General features: G+C 31.3%; 1 protein-coding gene across 2 annotated transcripts in view; it reads left to right on the top strand.

Moving 5' to 3' along the window:
- The window catches only part of LOC108907965 (intron-binding protein aquarius), a 94,184-nt gene that overhangs the window by 41,781 nt on the left and 37,164 nt on the right, over positions 1-15,239 (top strand). The window lies entirely within an intron of this gene.

Below are 15,239 nucleotides of genomic sequence, written 5' to 3'. Positions count from 1 at the left end.
GTTGCACTCGATATTTTCAAATATATAATTTTTGAAGAACGTTAACTCGTAAGTATAACGTAAACAAAAAAGATCTCGCTTATCCCAAAAGTTGCAATATGTCTTAAACCAAGGCTTGTACAGGGTGATTCACTATATTTTGACCCCCCTTTAACTTTTTTGTTTTAAGAGTTATAAAAAAAATGTTAAATATAAAAGTTGCACGATTTTTTATGAATTTTTCGAGAATGATAGTAGAAAAACAAATGACGTCCAAACAAAATAGCCGCGGATGTTAACTTTGTTAAGTTAAATGGAACACCCTGTATATTTTTACATATTTGGATAGAACGTTTTTTACTATCATTTTCGAAAAATTCATAAAAACTCGTGCAACTTTTATATTTCACATTTTTTTATAACTCTTAAGACAAAAAAGTTAAAGGGGGGGTCAAAATAAAGTGAATCACCCTGTACAAATATTTTTACAAAAATCGCAGTGACTAAATTTTTTTAACTAAAACTACAAAAACCGTGAATCAGCGTGAGAAAACACTACAAAATCACAACTGAAAAGGAAAAATCAAGGAAGTTGGTAATTTTTTTGTTTAAATTACTATTCTGGCATCGTACAGAAAAGAAAATAAAGTGTCAAACAAATTTACTATTAAAGAACGGCATCGCATAAAAGTTGTTTTCAATAAAAAAAGTTATTGTAACATTGTACGATTGTACCTACATAGAAAATAATATAAAATTTAACGCGCACATCTCTAGTTTTTATACTAATTGAACCACCATGAACATCGGAAGTAGCTGTACCAATTGTACAAGTTTTCTTCAGGGCATACAGTCTACAAGCTGAAAATTCAGAATAAGGAAAAATAAAAGGATATTTTTACTTCTTACGTTTGTTTCTCGTTACATTCCTTGAACTTTACACCCGTTTTGAATATACAGAAAATCACGTAGAGTACTATAAACCTTGCAGAATAATTTTATGAAACTATTAACACATGAATTAATCGTAATTATTGAGTATTTTTTACAAAATTCTCGACAAAACAGGAAAACACCGCGAAAAATTAAAGAGATGTAGCCTCAGTCAAAAATTCTTTAATATGCGCTCTTTCCCATACTGCAGCTTTTCTTGCTTTGTATCCTCTCGATTCACTCTTCAAATAAGCAGTAAGCTTGTTATATTTTCCATTATCATATTTTTGTAGACCTTTATAGTATATTCGTTAAATTCGCCGAACACTTTTTCGTAATGTTCCCTGGATTTCGCTGGCAATAAATGAGAAATTGCTTCTTGAGCTTCTTCAAGAACAGCCACAGGAACACAATTACTTTCTTGCATTTTTACCATATCCAGATAGAACAGTTTATTAAATAATTTATAATAAATGAGCAACCATGCTGTAGGTATAACAAAACCTACCACGTTTCATTGAGTACTACTAAGAAATATCAATTGCGAATATTTTTTTTTATTAAATTCCAATAATTGACTCCACAAATATGATTGTGATGTGATTATGGACAAGACGTTGTATTGCATTCGTGTTTTAATTGCCTTTTATCCACTTAAGAATATTAAATAAAAATAAAATGTTATTAAAATATACAAATAATACAATAAATAACTTTTATTTCAATGCAACAGGTACAGTGACTATTAATTTTTTTCATTAACTATGAACATATTCCAAAAACTGCGCAAGCTTGCACCACCAGTATCTCGAGTAATGAGATTATTTTTATTAGATACATTTATTAAATTAACTTATCAATTTTCTAAAAACTGTTTCAAATTAACTAGGTAAGTTGTTATCCTGCAATCGTCGATTGAAAATACATACGAGTATGCATGAGATATATTTTTACACAACTAAAGTAAATAGCTGTTGTCATTTAGCAAATTAACGATAATTATTTGCAATATTAATATAAACATAAATGAAACTTTCCTCATAGTATTTGTATTCTTACAATTTTATTGATATTTCACTGTACCTACTACGTTTTAAAACATTATTTGTATCCCCAGAGAAAACCAAATACGCTCGGTTATGGATAGAATGAGTTAGACGTACACAGACAAGGATAACCTTAACTAGAACGCCCCTCTTATTAATTTAAACCGAACGGCTTGACCCACCTTTTTGTAACACGCGGTATAATATTAGTCTCGACGTTATTAACAATTTATTCTGCAAAAACGCAATAATTCTTCCAAGCAAATGAGATGAGTAATTCAGTGGTGGTATTAGAAACCGGAAAGTTTTATTAATGGTGCACGGAAACTTTTGAGGAAGTTTTCAAAATTGGAAATCTCTTTCTGTTCCATAAATCGTTCTTTATGTCTTCCATATTAATTGAAAATTGGCAATAATATATAAAGGATTCTGTTGATGGTATGATTTATGCCAGACATTTTGTAAAAAATTTATAGGCGAGATTATTCCTCTTGTAAGAATTTTTTGAAAGGCCTTTGAAAATATGAAATGTTGCCACAGGAATGTGACTAAGAGTTATTTTGATTTATGAGGGACGTAATTTGAACCTTGTTATTTGAGTGATGGGCGTGAGTGTGTCGATCAAAATAGTTCATTGTAAAATTCAACAGCATATCAATTACAAAAAAAAACAAAAATTAATTATAGCTTATTATCTTCATTGAATTGCACAATTCAATACAGCAACAAACAACCAATGTTAACTTTTTTGTCTCTTTAATATCTTTATTTTGATATTTCGTTCATCTTTTACATAATAAACTCATTGGCTAAGTTTTGAAACTCACGTAGATCAGTACGATTCCTGATTTTTACCGCGATTAATTTTAATTAATTAATTTGTTTCCAGTGAATATCACATCATTCTAATTGCGTTCTGGGCAGCTCTGGGGAATATTTCGCATTAAATTCTTTTAAAAAACAAACCTGGTTGATTGCCACTTTTCTACTTCAATAGAGAATCTCAATGATTTCTTTTTGACGTCTGTTGCAAAAGTAGCGAAGCTGTTTATTACTTTTTAAGTGTTGATTTAATGAAATTGCTAATTTCTGTCTAAATTTGATTACTAATAACATCCTAACAAAATGACTGAGACATATCGGTGTAATAAACAAAAGGTACATAAAAATTAACGAAATAAACAAAATTCAAATCCTCCACAGAATCATGTAAAAACCCAGTTTACAAATAACAAATAATCATAGAAATTTTTTTTTTTATTTGGTGATAAGCAAGGAAGTATTTATCTTGGTATTCATTGCTCTCATATAGATTGCACTATTTACCCATCGCAAATGATCGTTATCGATTTTATCTCTACATGTAACGTGATTGTCCTTTCGTACTTGCTGGTCCTCATCAGTATACAATAAAGAAATGAAATTGAAAATGGAAATGCCAGATATTAGCACGCAATTTTCAAAGATTATTATTTCTCGAAAAATAGAATTTGGGACGTCTTGATAGAGGAAACTTGTTAAAAATGTCGAAATTGACCTTCCATTTACATATACATAACTAGTTATAACTTCTATGCAGTATATGCGAGTTTTTCGAATTATTTTAAACCAACAGCCACTGGTCTTTGAGATAGTGTTAATTTTAAAAAAAAGTCATATTTATTGAAATAGGTATCTCTGAAGTTGTTTGGTGTATATTGACAAAACGGACTAGTTTACTAAGATCCTTAGATATTGTCACCAAAAACTTATATTTTTAAGGAAAATATCTTCCATTTTAATTGAAATAGCCGGCAATTTTTGAGTTATTATCTTCTTTATTTTAATTATTACACCAGGAAAATTAGCGAAAATAAAAGAGAAATTCGAAAAAAGTCCTATCTGCGAGATTATTGTAAAATTGTCTAAAGGAACATAATACAAGACATCTCTCATTTCCTGAGTCAAAAACTTTTATTAGCTAACTTTTCTATTTAAACAAATAAGTGAGGAAAACAGTTTTTTCACTTTGCAGGGAAAACCATCAATTTTAGCGAAAAGTGACTCACAGACAGCTTGTAGGGAGTAAAATTATCTACAAAATGAGACTTGTTAAATTAAAATCGGTTAATAAACAAAAAAGTTATAGCAAAAAACCAAGAAAAGTGCCCATTTTTTAATTTGTTTATAACTATCGCATTTATTGTTAAAATTTTATAAAACTTATGACAAGTTGAGGGTTTTGTCATACTTTAAAAGAGTGCCAAAAGTGGGCGCTGTAGGTGCAATAGTTTTCGTACAATTCTATTTGTTTATAACGGAGGCTCCAAAAGTTATGAACTTTAAGCCTCTGTACAGCCGTTAATTTTCAACCAAACATGATTCTGAAAGCGTCATTGTAATTTTAAAGATGTAATTAAGCTACCTATTAAAAAATATCACCGTTTTTTTGACATTAACATTCTCAAATTGTGCATTAAAAAACCGTGCGTTTTTCGCTTATAAACAATTTGAATAAAATTGTTGCTATTTATACTACCTCACCGAAAATAGACACATTGGATAGCTGGCAAAAAATACAATTTAAAAAAAGCACCCTCTACAACCAACAGGTGCCAAGATAAGAATTTTTTTTTAAATCGTAGCGCAATTGTTTATAAATATTAAGACTTGAATTTTTCGCAAAATAAAGTTTACGACGTAAACTACGATTTCCCCTGAATTACATTGAAAAAATGTGGAAAATTAACGACTCATGAGCCCTTTAAAGAGAAGGTACTTGCTAAATAAACTGTCCGGCGGCCGGCGGCGTGGTGGTCGAGGCTTGGCCTATTTGAGCTTTTGAAAACAATTGAGTAAGTCGAAAATATATCGAAAAGTTTTCAATAAGGAAATTTTTAGGAATGTTTTGTTACAAATACCGCTTTAAATTTCTTATGCCCGGTACTTCCCTGCTATCGATCAGAAAATTTTGCAGATTACATTGTGTTTAAAATTAATTATCGAACAAAAAAATTTAAATTTTTTCCCGAAATTAATTATTTTTATTTATTTAATTGTACGCTAAGTTCATTTAAAAGTAAAAAAGAATAATCTACTCGAAAATATCTTTTGAATAGAATGAAGTATATCTTTTTGTTATAAATAAATATAATTAGGAATTAAATACAATTTAACCAATTTCCACTTACTTAAGAACATTATTTCGTTTTGTCGTATGATGTGAGTGCGACACAATTTGCCGAAGTCCTAAAAAAGTCTTATCTGTACTATCCCCAGTATTAGCTCAGTCATTATAGACATGAAAGAGCCTGTTTCGGGAAAAAAATACTATTAGAAGTTTCTCTGCGGAATATTGTTCGGAAACCTGTTATAAATAAAATATCAAAAAATCAGCTCGAGGCTAGTTGGGAAACTTTGTTTAAACAATGGTCAAAATTATGGAAAAGTGGTTTTTTGACTCGCGTAAAAAACTATTATTCCTAGCGAAAAAAAGTTTATACAAAATAGGTAGGTATTAAATAAGCCTATAAAATGAGAAAAGTTCGATTAATTTCCGATAATTTGTTTATACACATGAGCTTAAAAATGGTCAAAAATTGCCGTTTTTTTTTTCAATTGCTAATAATTAATGCAATTTTCATCGCAGACACTTGTAATTCAGGATTTTTTAGGCATTTTGCACCCTTAATAAGTGGTAAAAATTTCAGCCCGAAAGCTTCATTGGTTTGGCGTTGGGGGAATTTGTTATCTAAGAAGATGCTATTTTCAATTTATTTTTCCCAAGCTCACAGGCGTTGTAGGGTTTCGAACATTAGTTGTTTTTGTACCTAAATAGTTGTATTGACATATGCATTTACTGAGAATTTAAATTTTCAAATTTAATTTGTTTAAAAATGACTGAAAAAATGTTAATATTTATTAAATTGTTAAGATAGGTAATTATTATAAAATAAACTAGTAACTTCTATACTTTAGTTTTCTTCGAATTTAAAAAAAAAATCGTTGTTGTAAGTTGATTAGGAGCTGAGATAATTTTTTTTTATTTAATCGCACTGACCTTAATTATTAATATTAATAGCCGAAATTTGGAGAGAGTATACATCAAGAGCTATATTTTCACGTCCTTCATTAACATTAAGGTGAATTCAACTATTTAATTGCGAAAAAGAAGATAGCGGCGATGCGTTCTATTACTTGATCTAGCGAACGAGTGTGGAGAGCGAGGCGGAGCATGCGCGCTTAACAATTTAATAAATATTAACATTTTTTCAGTCATTTTTAAACAAATTAAAAATTTGAGAAATTAAATTTTCAGTAAATGCATATGTCAATACAACTATTTAGGTACAAAAACAACTAATGTTCGAAACCCTACAACGCCTGTGAGCTTTGGAAAAATGAATTGATACAGGATAGGAAAATCCCCATGGTTCATCGGCCGTTACTTGAGAGCGATAAAGAAAGTCATAGAAATCCATGCGATAGAGAAAGATGGCTATAATGAAGGCGTCTAATAGTCACCGCCCTTTTCGCCCTTCCACAAATAAGACCCATTTCTTATTTTTTTTTTTACTTTTTTTGGCACATTATAAACAAAAAAGTTCCTATGCAGTATGCCTCTAAAATTGATAGTTTTAAAGTTATAAACAATTTAAGTTGCTAAAATTGCGAAAATGACAATTTTCAACGGCCGATTTCCGGGTTAAAAATTGTTATTTTTAATGTTGCCAGGTACCTAAATTAAAGTTTAAACGTCCCCCTACAAGATGTTGAAGAGAAAAATATTTCGAAAACAACTGAATATCTCGAAAACGGTAAATTTTAAACAGTACCTACATTTAATAAACTCTACCTAATATTAACCAAGGAATTCAAAAACGCAAAATCCTGTAAAGCTAACAATATTTTCTTTACATGGCTCACATGATTCCAGACAGCTTTTACAATTACAGAGTTACAGAAGAATCTCTCTTAGGTGGAACACCCTGATTTGTTCGTCATCGTTTGCACACCATATTCGACTCATAAAACTTTTTTTTTCCAGAAATAGTTTGATATATCTCTGATATTCAATGAAACCAGAAACCGTGTAACAGTTTAAAATACATTTTACATCACCAGTCGCTTGCCTCTAGGACCTATGCATATTTTATGCGACTTAAATATTAACAACAAGCTGTTCGTGCATTAAAAACATCATTAAAAACACATTTTGGACCAGTCCAACTATTTATTTATTCGCTGCTTTAGAATCAGCGCAACAAGAAATCGGTGGGCAACCGTGAATCGACGGTGTCGATGTTTTTTTTGCAAATTTCATAAATCGACAATAAAATAAAATCGTTCGTGGTATCACCTTGATACACACAACGCTTTTTGCGACCGCAACGGTTTGCGTCTAGGAAGTGATACGGAAGCTGCGTAAGTAGTGATGAGAATCAAAGTCAACGGAAAACGTGGATAGTACATCACAGCATCGGTTTACTAGGTATTTTTATTACTTTTCCAGCAGCTAAAATACCTGCGTCATCGTTCTGTTTAGAATTCGCACGATGTTGCAAATAGCGATGCTGAAAAAACAAACATATTCGAGATTTTCTCATTTGGAGATGGGACGAAATACCATCATGTAAAAAGAACATCGTCTTTCTGATTTGAAGAGGAATGTCCTGAAGTGATAAAGGTAGATCGTTATCCAAAAAAAGCCTGATACATCTCGCTGTTCAAATTTCTGTCGAAGAAATGTGGTCCTATAACTTCATTATTAATTATTCCAGCCCAAACGTTTACGGAGAATCTTCCCTGAAAATGGGTTTTCGATTGCCCACACATGATCGTTGCGGAAATTGTTGATTCCATCATCTCTTGTAATAGACTGGGCGGTATTTGTTTTGGTTTGGGTGAATCTTATATCCACGGAGATTTTTGGCTTTTTGGCTTTAAAATATCACTAAAAATGAAAATTTTTCTATGCGCATAAAAAAACGTGGGCTTAACTTTTGGCGGAACAATATGTTAAAAAAAAATTCGAAAAATGTCTTAATTTTCATCCTATTTAATTATGTATCTTTTTAAGAGTTGATTGTAGGCGAAAATGGAAGAGGAAGAAAATGTTTCTAATTAAATTTTACAAAATATGACTAGTTATAAATCGAATGAATCATGATTATTATTGTGAAAATCGAAAAGATCGTCAAAAATGGGGTTAAAAAACATTACTTTTTAGGGAATTTTTTTGGGGTCTTCAAGTTGGGTATAGGACCTTCATACTTGGCTCAAGAAAACTTCATGTTATGTAGAATCATCACACCAAATGTCATCAAAATCGGTTAGATAGATTTTGCATAATAATTTTGCAATCCAGATTTTGAAAAAAAAATTTTCAAAATTGTACACAGCAAAGACCAAGGCCCTTAGATACTTGAAAACTTAATTACATATAGAAGTACTCTCAAGCTTTCAAACGGTTTTTGAAAAATTCGAATCGGTCAATTAGGAGAGCTCTGGCGCATGTTTAAACATTGGTCGAATTTTTGTACTTATAAACAATTAGAATAACTTTGTGAATATTCAATCAAATCAAATTTTTTAAAGCAAGTTTTAAAAATGATTGAAAAGACGCTTCTTAAAAAAAAACAGATCGATTGGTCAATTAGTTACGTAGTTATAGCCGATCAAAGTTAATCGTCATTTACACTAAATGTACTGGGACATCCGGGCTAATTTTTCGAAAAATACCTTTGGTATTCCGAGTACTTACCAGGTGTAAGTTTGCAATACCTTTCTTCATTGGCAACCTACTTTAAAACGTGTTTAAAGTTATTTATGCAAGCGAGAAATTAAAGAAAATCGTACGGGTGTGGTGATGGGGGAAGCAGATAGTGCAGCCGCTTCGGCCTGCTCGAAATTGAGTTCAAAACCGCGGTGCGCTTCAAAATTTTTAATATCTCAGTTTCTAGAGGTCCGATTTTGACGATTTTTTTTTAAATTGATGTCTCGCGATTTAAAAAAGCAATTGAAAGACCAATAATAATTATTGGTCTTTCAACAGTCCGATAATCATGTATCTTTAAACTTCCTTTAATTATCAACTTTATTTTTTAATTGTATCAAAAGTAAGGGCATAAACTTATATACTGTTTATTAAAGGTCAAAAACAAATATATTTAAATATTCTAAAATTGTTTAAACAACAATTATTTTCAAAATATGTCGAAAATTAGTAATTAATTAATCAATTAATTAATTAATTATTAATTTAATCATCATTCCTTTTGTGATTAAAGTATAATTCAAATATTATTTACTGTTTAAAATATAAGCAAATGAAAAATTAACTCATTATATTACAAAATTAAAAAATTATAGTACAAAAATTCGACTAATGTTTAAACAAACGCCAGAGCTTTCCTAATTGACGGATTCGAATTTTTCAAAAACGGTTTGAAAGCTTGAGAGCCCTTCTATATGTGATTAAATTTTCAAGTATCTAAGGGCCTTGGTTTTTGCTGTGCAAAATTTTGAAAATTTGCAAATTTTTTTTCAAAATCTGGATTGCAAAATTATTATGCAAAATCTATCTAACCGATTTTGATGAAATTTGGTGTGATGATTCTACATAACATAAAGTTTTCTTGAGTCAAGGTCCTATACCCAATTTAAAGACCCCAAAAAAATCCCCCAAAAAGTAATGTTTTTAACCCCATTTTTGGATATTTTTTCGATTTTTACAATAATAATCAAGATTCATTCGATTTGTAAGTAGCCATATTTTGTAAAATTTAATTACAAACATTTTTTTCCTCTTCCACTTTCGTCTAAAATCAACTCTTGAAAAGATACATAATTAAATAGAAAGAAAATTTTGACATTTTTCGATTTTTTTTAACACTTTGTGCCGCCAAAAGTTAAGCCCACGTTTTTATTTATGCGCATAGAAAAATTTTCATTTCTAGTGATATTTGAAAGCCAAAAAGACAAAAATCTCCGTGGATATACGATTCACCCAAATATGCACTCTTTGAAACAAATACCGTCTGGACTATAAATAAAGCTTCGTCACAGAAAAGAGTTCCTGAAAGAGTATTCAGGGTGGGTTAGCCTACTTGTGGTTTGGCAGGGGTGATTTCTAAGGACTACGTGGGTTAGGGGGTACGCGGGTTAGCTTCATTGTGGTGTGGAAATTAATTATTTCAAGAAAAATAATCGACAAAACTCGCTATTCCCAGGGCTAGATGAGTTAGCCTGATTGTGGTTTGGCGAGGGTGGTTTCTAGGGGTTAGGTGGGATAGGGGGTAGGCGGGCTAGCATGCTTGTGGTGTGGAATTTAATTATTTCAAGTAAAATAAGCGACTAAACTCGCTGTTCCCAGGGTCTGCTTGTGGTTTGGTAGGGGTAGTTTCTAGGGATTAGGTGGGAGCAATTTCCCATTCTTTTTCTTGAAAAAAACGTGCAACATTTTTGATCATTTATATTATTGCATATTTTGTTTATACATAAGTTATTTTTTTCCTCCTGGACATACGAATATATTTTCCCTTTTCACTGTGTTTCCTGTTTGCGCTGATATTTCACCCAACAAGGAAATTTGAAACCGCTTCATATCGTGAATAAGTGGGCGTAAATATTCTATTTATAAAATGTTTGTTTGGTGGTGTTTCTCCGCTTTATTTAAAAAAAAATGGTATTCAGTAATCTCCGCAGATATTAATAATAATCGTTTAAAACGGCATATTAAAAAGATTTTTCCAACAGTTGCAATTTTATGGGTGTTTTACTGATTGGTTCTTAGTGACTAGTATCAAATTTCGATAACCATAATTTAAATAAGAAAAACATTAAACAATTAATAACGTATTAGTATTTATATTAAAATGTAAAGTTGCAACGTAAGTCGTCCCTGGTGGCTTACTGAGTAATGATATACCGCCCCCTCCCCCGCACAAGTTTCCGACTTCTGGGCTAATCTGCCGTTAAAATAACGATTATTATTATTATTGTGAAATTGAATGCCACCACCAAAACTAACATAAGGCGACTCATTTTCTTTTATTTATCTATATTTTCTTCTGTAACCGTAGAACAAGCAGTAGAAGTAGCGTCAGTTTTCCTTCAAAATTTTCTTCCCAATCTTGAGTCAACTTGTAATATTTGTTAATATCTTCATTTTCTTAGACATTCAACGTAAAGATAAGGAAAAAATATAATAATTAAATCCAAATTAGATTTCTCGTTTTTCATTGTTTGTTCTTTATCGTAAATGAAACTGCAAAAGGTTAAAAAGGGTACGTGTCCATTTTAAACATAATTTAACATAAAATGTGGATATCACAAAACTTTATTACCTACTGCAACAACAAGATAAAAGAGATGGTAGTGGTATACAGGGTGTAACTAAATAAGTGTAAAACATTTAAGGGGGTGATTCCTCATCGAAAAAAAGATAGGATCTTTCATATAAAGAAACTTCATTGGAGCATCCCTTGTTAAGATACAGCCCCTTAAAGAGGGTACATAAAATTTGTTTAACAATTTTTTTCACAAGCACTAAACAAGTTACAATATTGAAATTAACCTGACATTTTCTACTACCAAAAAGACACTTAGCCAGTAATTTATTTGGTTTACCCCATGGTTGTAAGGGGTGGAAAACGCAACCCCTAAAATTTATTTCCAACGTAACTTTTTGTCTTATTATTTGTTTGCCATTTAAAAATTTATTTCCGATAGCCTGTTTCATTCTAAAAAAAAAGTCTCTTGAATTTTTTGCCCAAAATAAACCAGTTCGCAGCAAAAAATTATTTTACGAACAAGATACATATCGCCATAAAACGAAAATACGAAACTAATTTATCTAGTAGGCCGTTATTAGCGATACTGACAATTAAATTGGAATCAAGCTGTCAGTTTGTAAATTTTTGAAATTGAAGTGATACTAATTGTGTATTGTTGTTCTGTTCTTAATTTGTTACTTTAATAATTCACTTGTTATTAAAATGGCATACACAAATGAGGAAATGGCTATTATGCATTACGTTTACGGTCTGTCGCAGGGGAATGGGTTAGAAGCTTCTACAAGATATGCTGAAATGTATCCTCAACGGCAGCATCCTTCACATAGAATATTTGCCCTACTTCATCAACGATTACGTGAATATGGTTCATTCAACAAAAGAACGCAGGATTGGGGTCGCCATCGAGAAGTAAGAACACCACAGCCTGAGGAAGCAGTACTTAATTTGATAGAAAAACAACCTACTACCAGTACTAGAAAGATTGCTTTCCAACTAAATATTGATCATATGACGGTATTTCGAATTTTAAAGGAACATCTCTTACACCGTTACCATCTGCAATGAGTACAGGCACTGTTACCGCAAGACTTTCCGAACCGTCTTGAATTTTGCAATTGGATGCTGGAAATGATTAGAAATCGTGACTTTCTGAAGACGATCGAATTCACAGACGAATGTAGTTTTTCTCGGGACAAGATTATTAATTTTCATAATTACCACATATGGGCTGATGAAAACCCTCACGCTATTGTCGAAACTAACCATCAAGAACAGTTTTCTCTTAACGTGTGGGTCGGAGTTATTGGGGATTATTTAAATGGGCCTCATTTTCTACCTCCTCGATTAAATGGTGAGGCATACGTTCAATTTTTAAGAGAAGTGCATCCCGTACTGTTGGAGGAAGTTCCTTTGGGCGTCAGAAGGGATATGGTTTTTATGCATGATGGGGCTCCCGCCCATTTTAGTCAAGTAGCACGTCAGCATTTAACTGAAACATATGCAAATCAGTGGATAGGTCGAGGAGGACGAACTAAATTTTTTTTTCTAATCATTATGTACAATTTTGAGCTATTTATTAAAATTTACACTTTAATTACTCGAAAAATGTAAGATTCCATGTTACATTGATAAACAAAAAAATTACAAGTCGAAATATACTATTATAATTAACAACGAAATAAGTTAATAAAGTTAATATTTAATAAGACTTCTACAATATTTTGAGAAAGTTGTAGAATCTTCTTTCGTTTCTTTGCATTTCCTGAGAAAACTTACCATAGTAATGTATATTTTTTTACACCATCAGAAAGTAGAGATTTCAACGAAGAAAAAGCCCACCGACGTTTTTAAAAAAGCAGATATTTTGACGTGAGAATTTTCGATTGAAAATTAGGGTGCTTTTTCGATATTAAGTAAAAATAAGGTGAAAAAATAAATATTTCAAATCAAAAAAATTACAGCGTGTTTGGGACATAAATAGGTAAGTTTTTACCAAATTTCGTGATTTTTTTTTGTGTAAAAGAAAAATAAAAAACCAAAAACTTGGTTATTTGAATTTTTCACATAAATTTTGAGGTTATGTGAAAAAAGTGTAAATACAAAAGTTGTAGATCTTTTTATTACCTACAACATTGCCATTTAACTTTTTTCCATAAGACTTGTAGTTTTTCTGGAAATCAAGGGAAACCGTTTTTTACCCTTAAAAACTCACCCCCTACCCTTCCCGACCTCAGATCGCCCGTAAATTATTTTTCCTTTCATTTCTGTTATATTCTCTTTCTTTTCCAATGGGTTTCATGCTACTATAATTTTTTTTGGTTTAAAAAATTATCGACCCTGGTCTAAATATCAACTTAATCAACTCAATTAATCAACTTAAAATAAAACACAAACTTGCGAGGACAAACTTCAAAATTCTGACAACTATCAAAGCTGTAATTTTTCCTGCGCTTCCTTGATAAATGACTAGTATTTTGTCATCGCTTGTATAATGCATTCTTGAAACTTTGGTACCGAATATCTTGAAAACTTCCATCTTGAAGATCATACGTTTTTGACATATTCGTACTCAGAAAAATGTGCTCTATCGAAATCCGTGGAAAAAATATGGATTGCCATTTAGAAAAATTGCCGATGACGTCATAGCTCAAAAACAAACAAAACAACAAAAAAGTCGATGGCTGAAAAAAGTGACATTTTATAAACTAAAGTTGTCGTGTCCGAAGATTTCCTGTCAAAACCCTTCAATAACGATTTATCGAATTTATTCCAAACTTTACGGGCTCAGTGTATATCATCTTTTGTCAACCACACGCATCCTTTGCAGATAGTGTGTTAACGTAAATGGAAAAACATTATTACTCAAATCGTGTCAAAGAGAAAAGGCAATTGGTGCCATAAAAACATTTCCATTTTACGCTTAATGGAATACAAGGTGTCCCCAAAATACCAAAATTTAAAAACAAACAACAATCTGTGTCTAATAATTTTTTTCTCAAAACTCAGTTTTTTGTCCAGTATTTTCTACCCATTAAAATAACATTGACGAGAAAATTTCTGTTATATGTATGTTCATTTGACCAACAACATATTTTAATTATTTATGTCCTCAAACAATTTTATTATACAGGGTGTCTGTCTCATAATTAGCTGCACAGGCCGATTCTATGATCAAAACTAAGTAAAAAAGTTCATATGAACATGGGTCCGGAAATGCTTCCTAAGGGCACAGGGACCCATTGAAGAGGGAGGAATGGAAATCATTTTTTTGCAATATCTCTCAATCGCGTTGTGATAAATGAATGAAATTTGGTATACACAGCTAAATTTTGATGAGCAATTTGATGGACTAATCCATTTATTTCCACAAGGTCCATTGGGGTGGGTACGGGGGGGCCCTTGGTACTTTGCGTGTGTAACTTTTTCATCTTTGACTTTTTAACAAATTGGACAGCAAATTCCGTTTTCCCGAACTGTTTTACGTTAAAAAGGTACTCTTGTTTCAAATCGTTATCTTTAACGGTTTCTGAGAAAATCGCTCTTGAATTAATCCCACTTTGGTCAATTTCATAGTAATTTAAACAAAAAAAATTTTTTTGTTTAAATTTAATCTAATTTTAATAAAAAAATAATAATAAAAAATTAAATTAAATAAAAATTAATCCTTTAAATGGAAAAGAGAGGAAAGGAAAATTATTATTATTTTTTTTTGTTTAAATTACTATGAAATTGACCAAAGTGGGATTAATTCAAGAGCGATTTTCTCAGAAACCGTTAAAGATAACGATTTGAAACAAGAGTACCTTTTTAACGTAAAACAGTTCGGGAAAACGGAATTTGCTGTCCAATTTGTTAAAAAGTCAAAGATGAAAAAGTTACACACGCAAAGTACCAAGGGCCCCCCCGTACCCACCCCAATGGACCTTGTGGAAATAAATGGATTAGTCCATCAAATTGCTCATCAAAATTTAGCTGTGTATACCAAATTTCATTCATTTATCACAAC

Source organism: Anoplophora glabripennis, unplaced genomic scaffold (genome assembly GCF_000390285.2).
Source record: "Anoplophora glabripennis isolate ALB-LARVAE unplaced genomic scaffold, Agla_2.0 scaffold11, whole genome shotgun sequence".
Classification (NCBI taxonomy): Eukaryota; Metazoa; Arthropoda; class Insecta; order Coleoptera; family Cerambycidae; genus Anoplophora; species Anoplophora glabripennis.
Note: the sequence above shows the minus strand (reverse complement) of the source record. Positions and strands in the feature narration are given on the sequence as shown.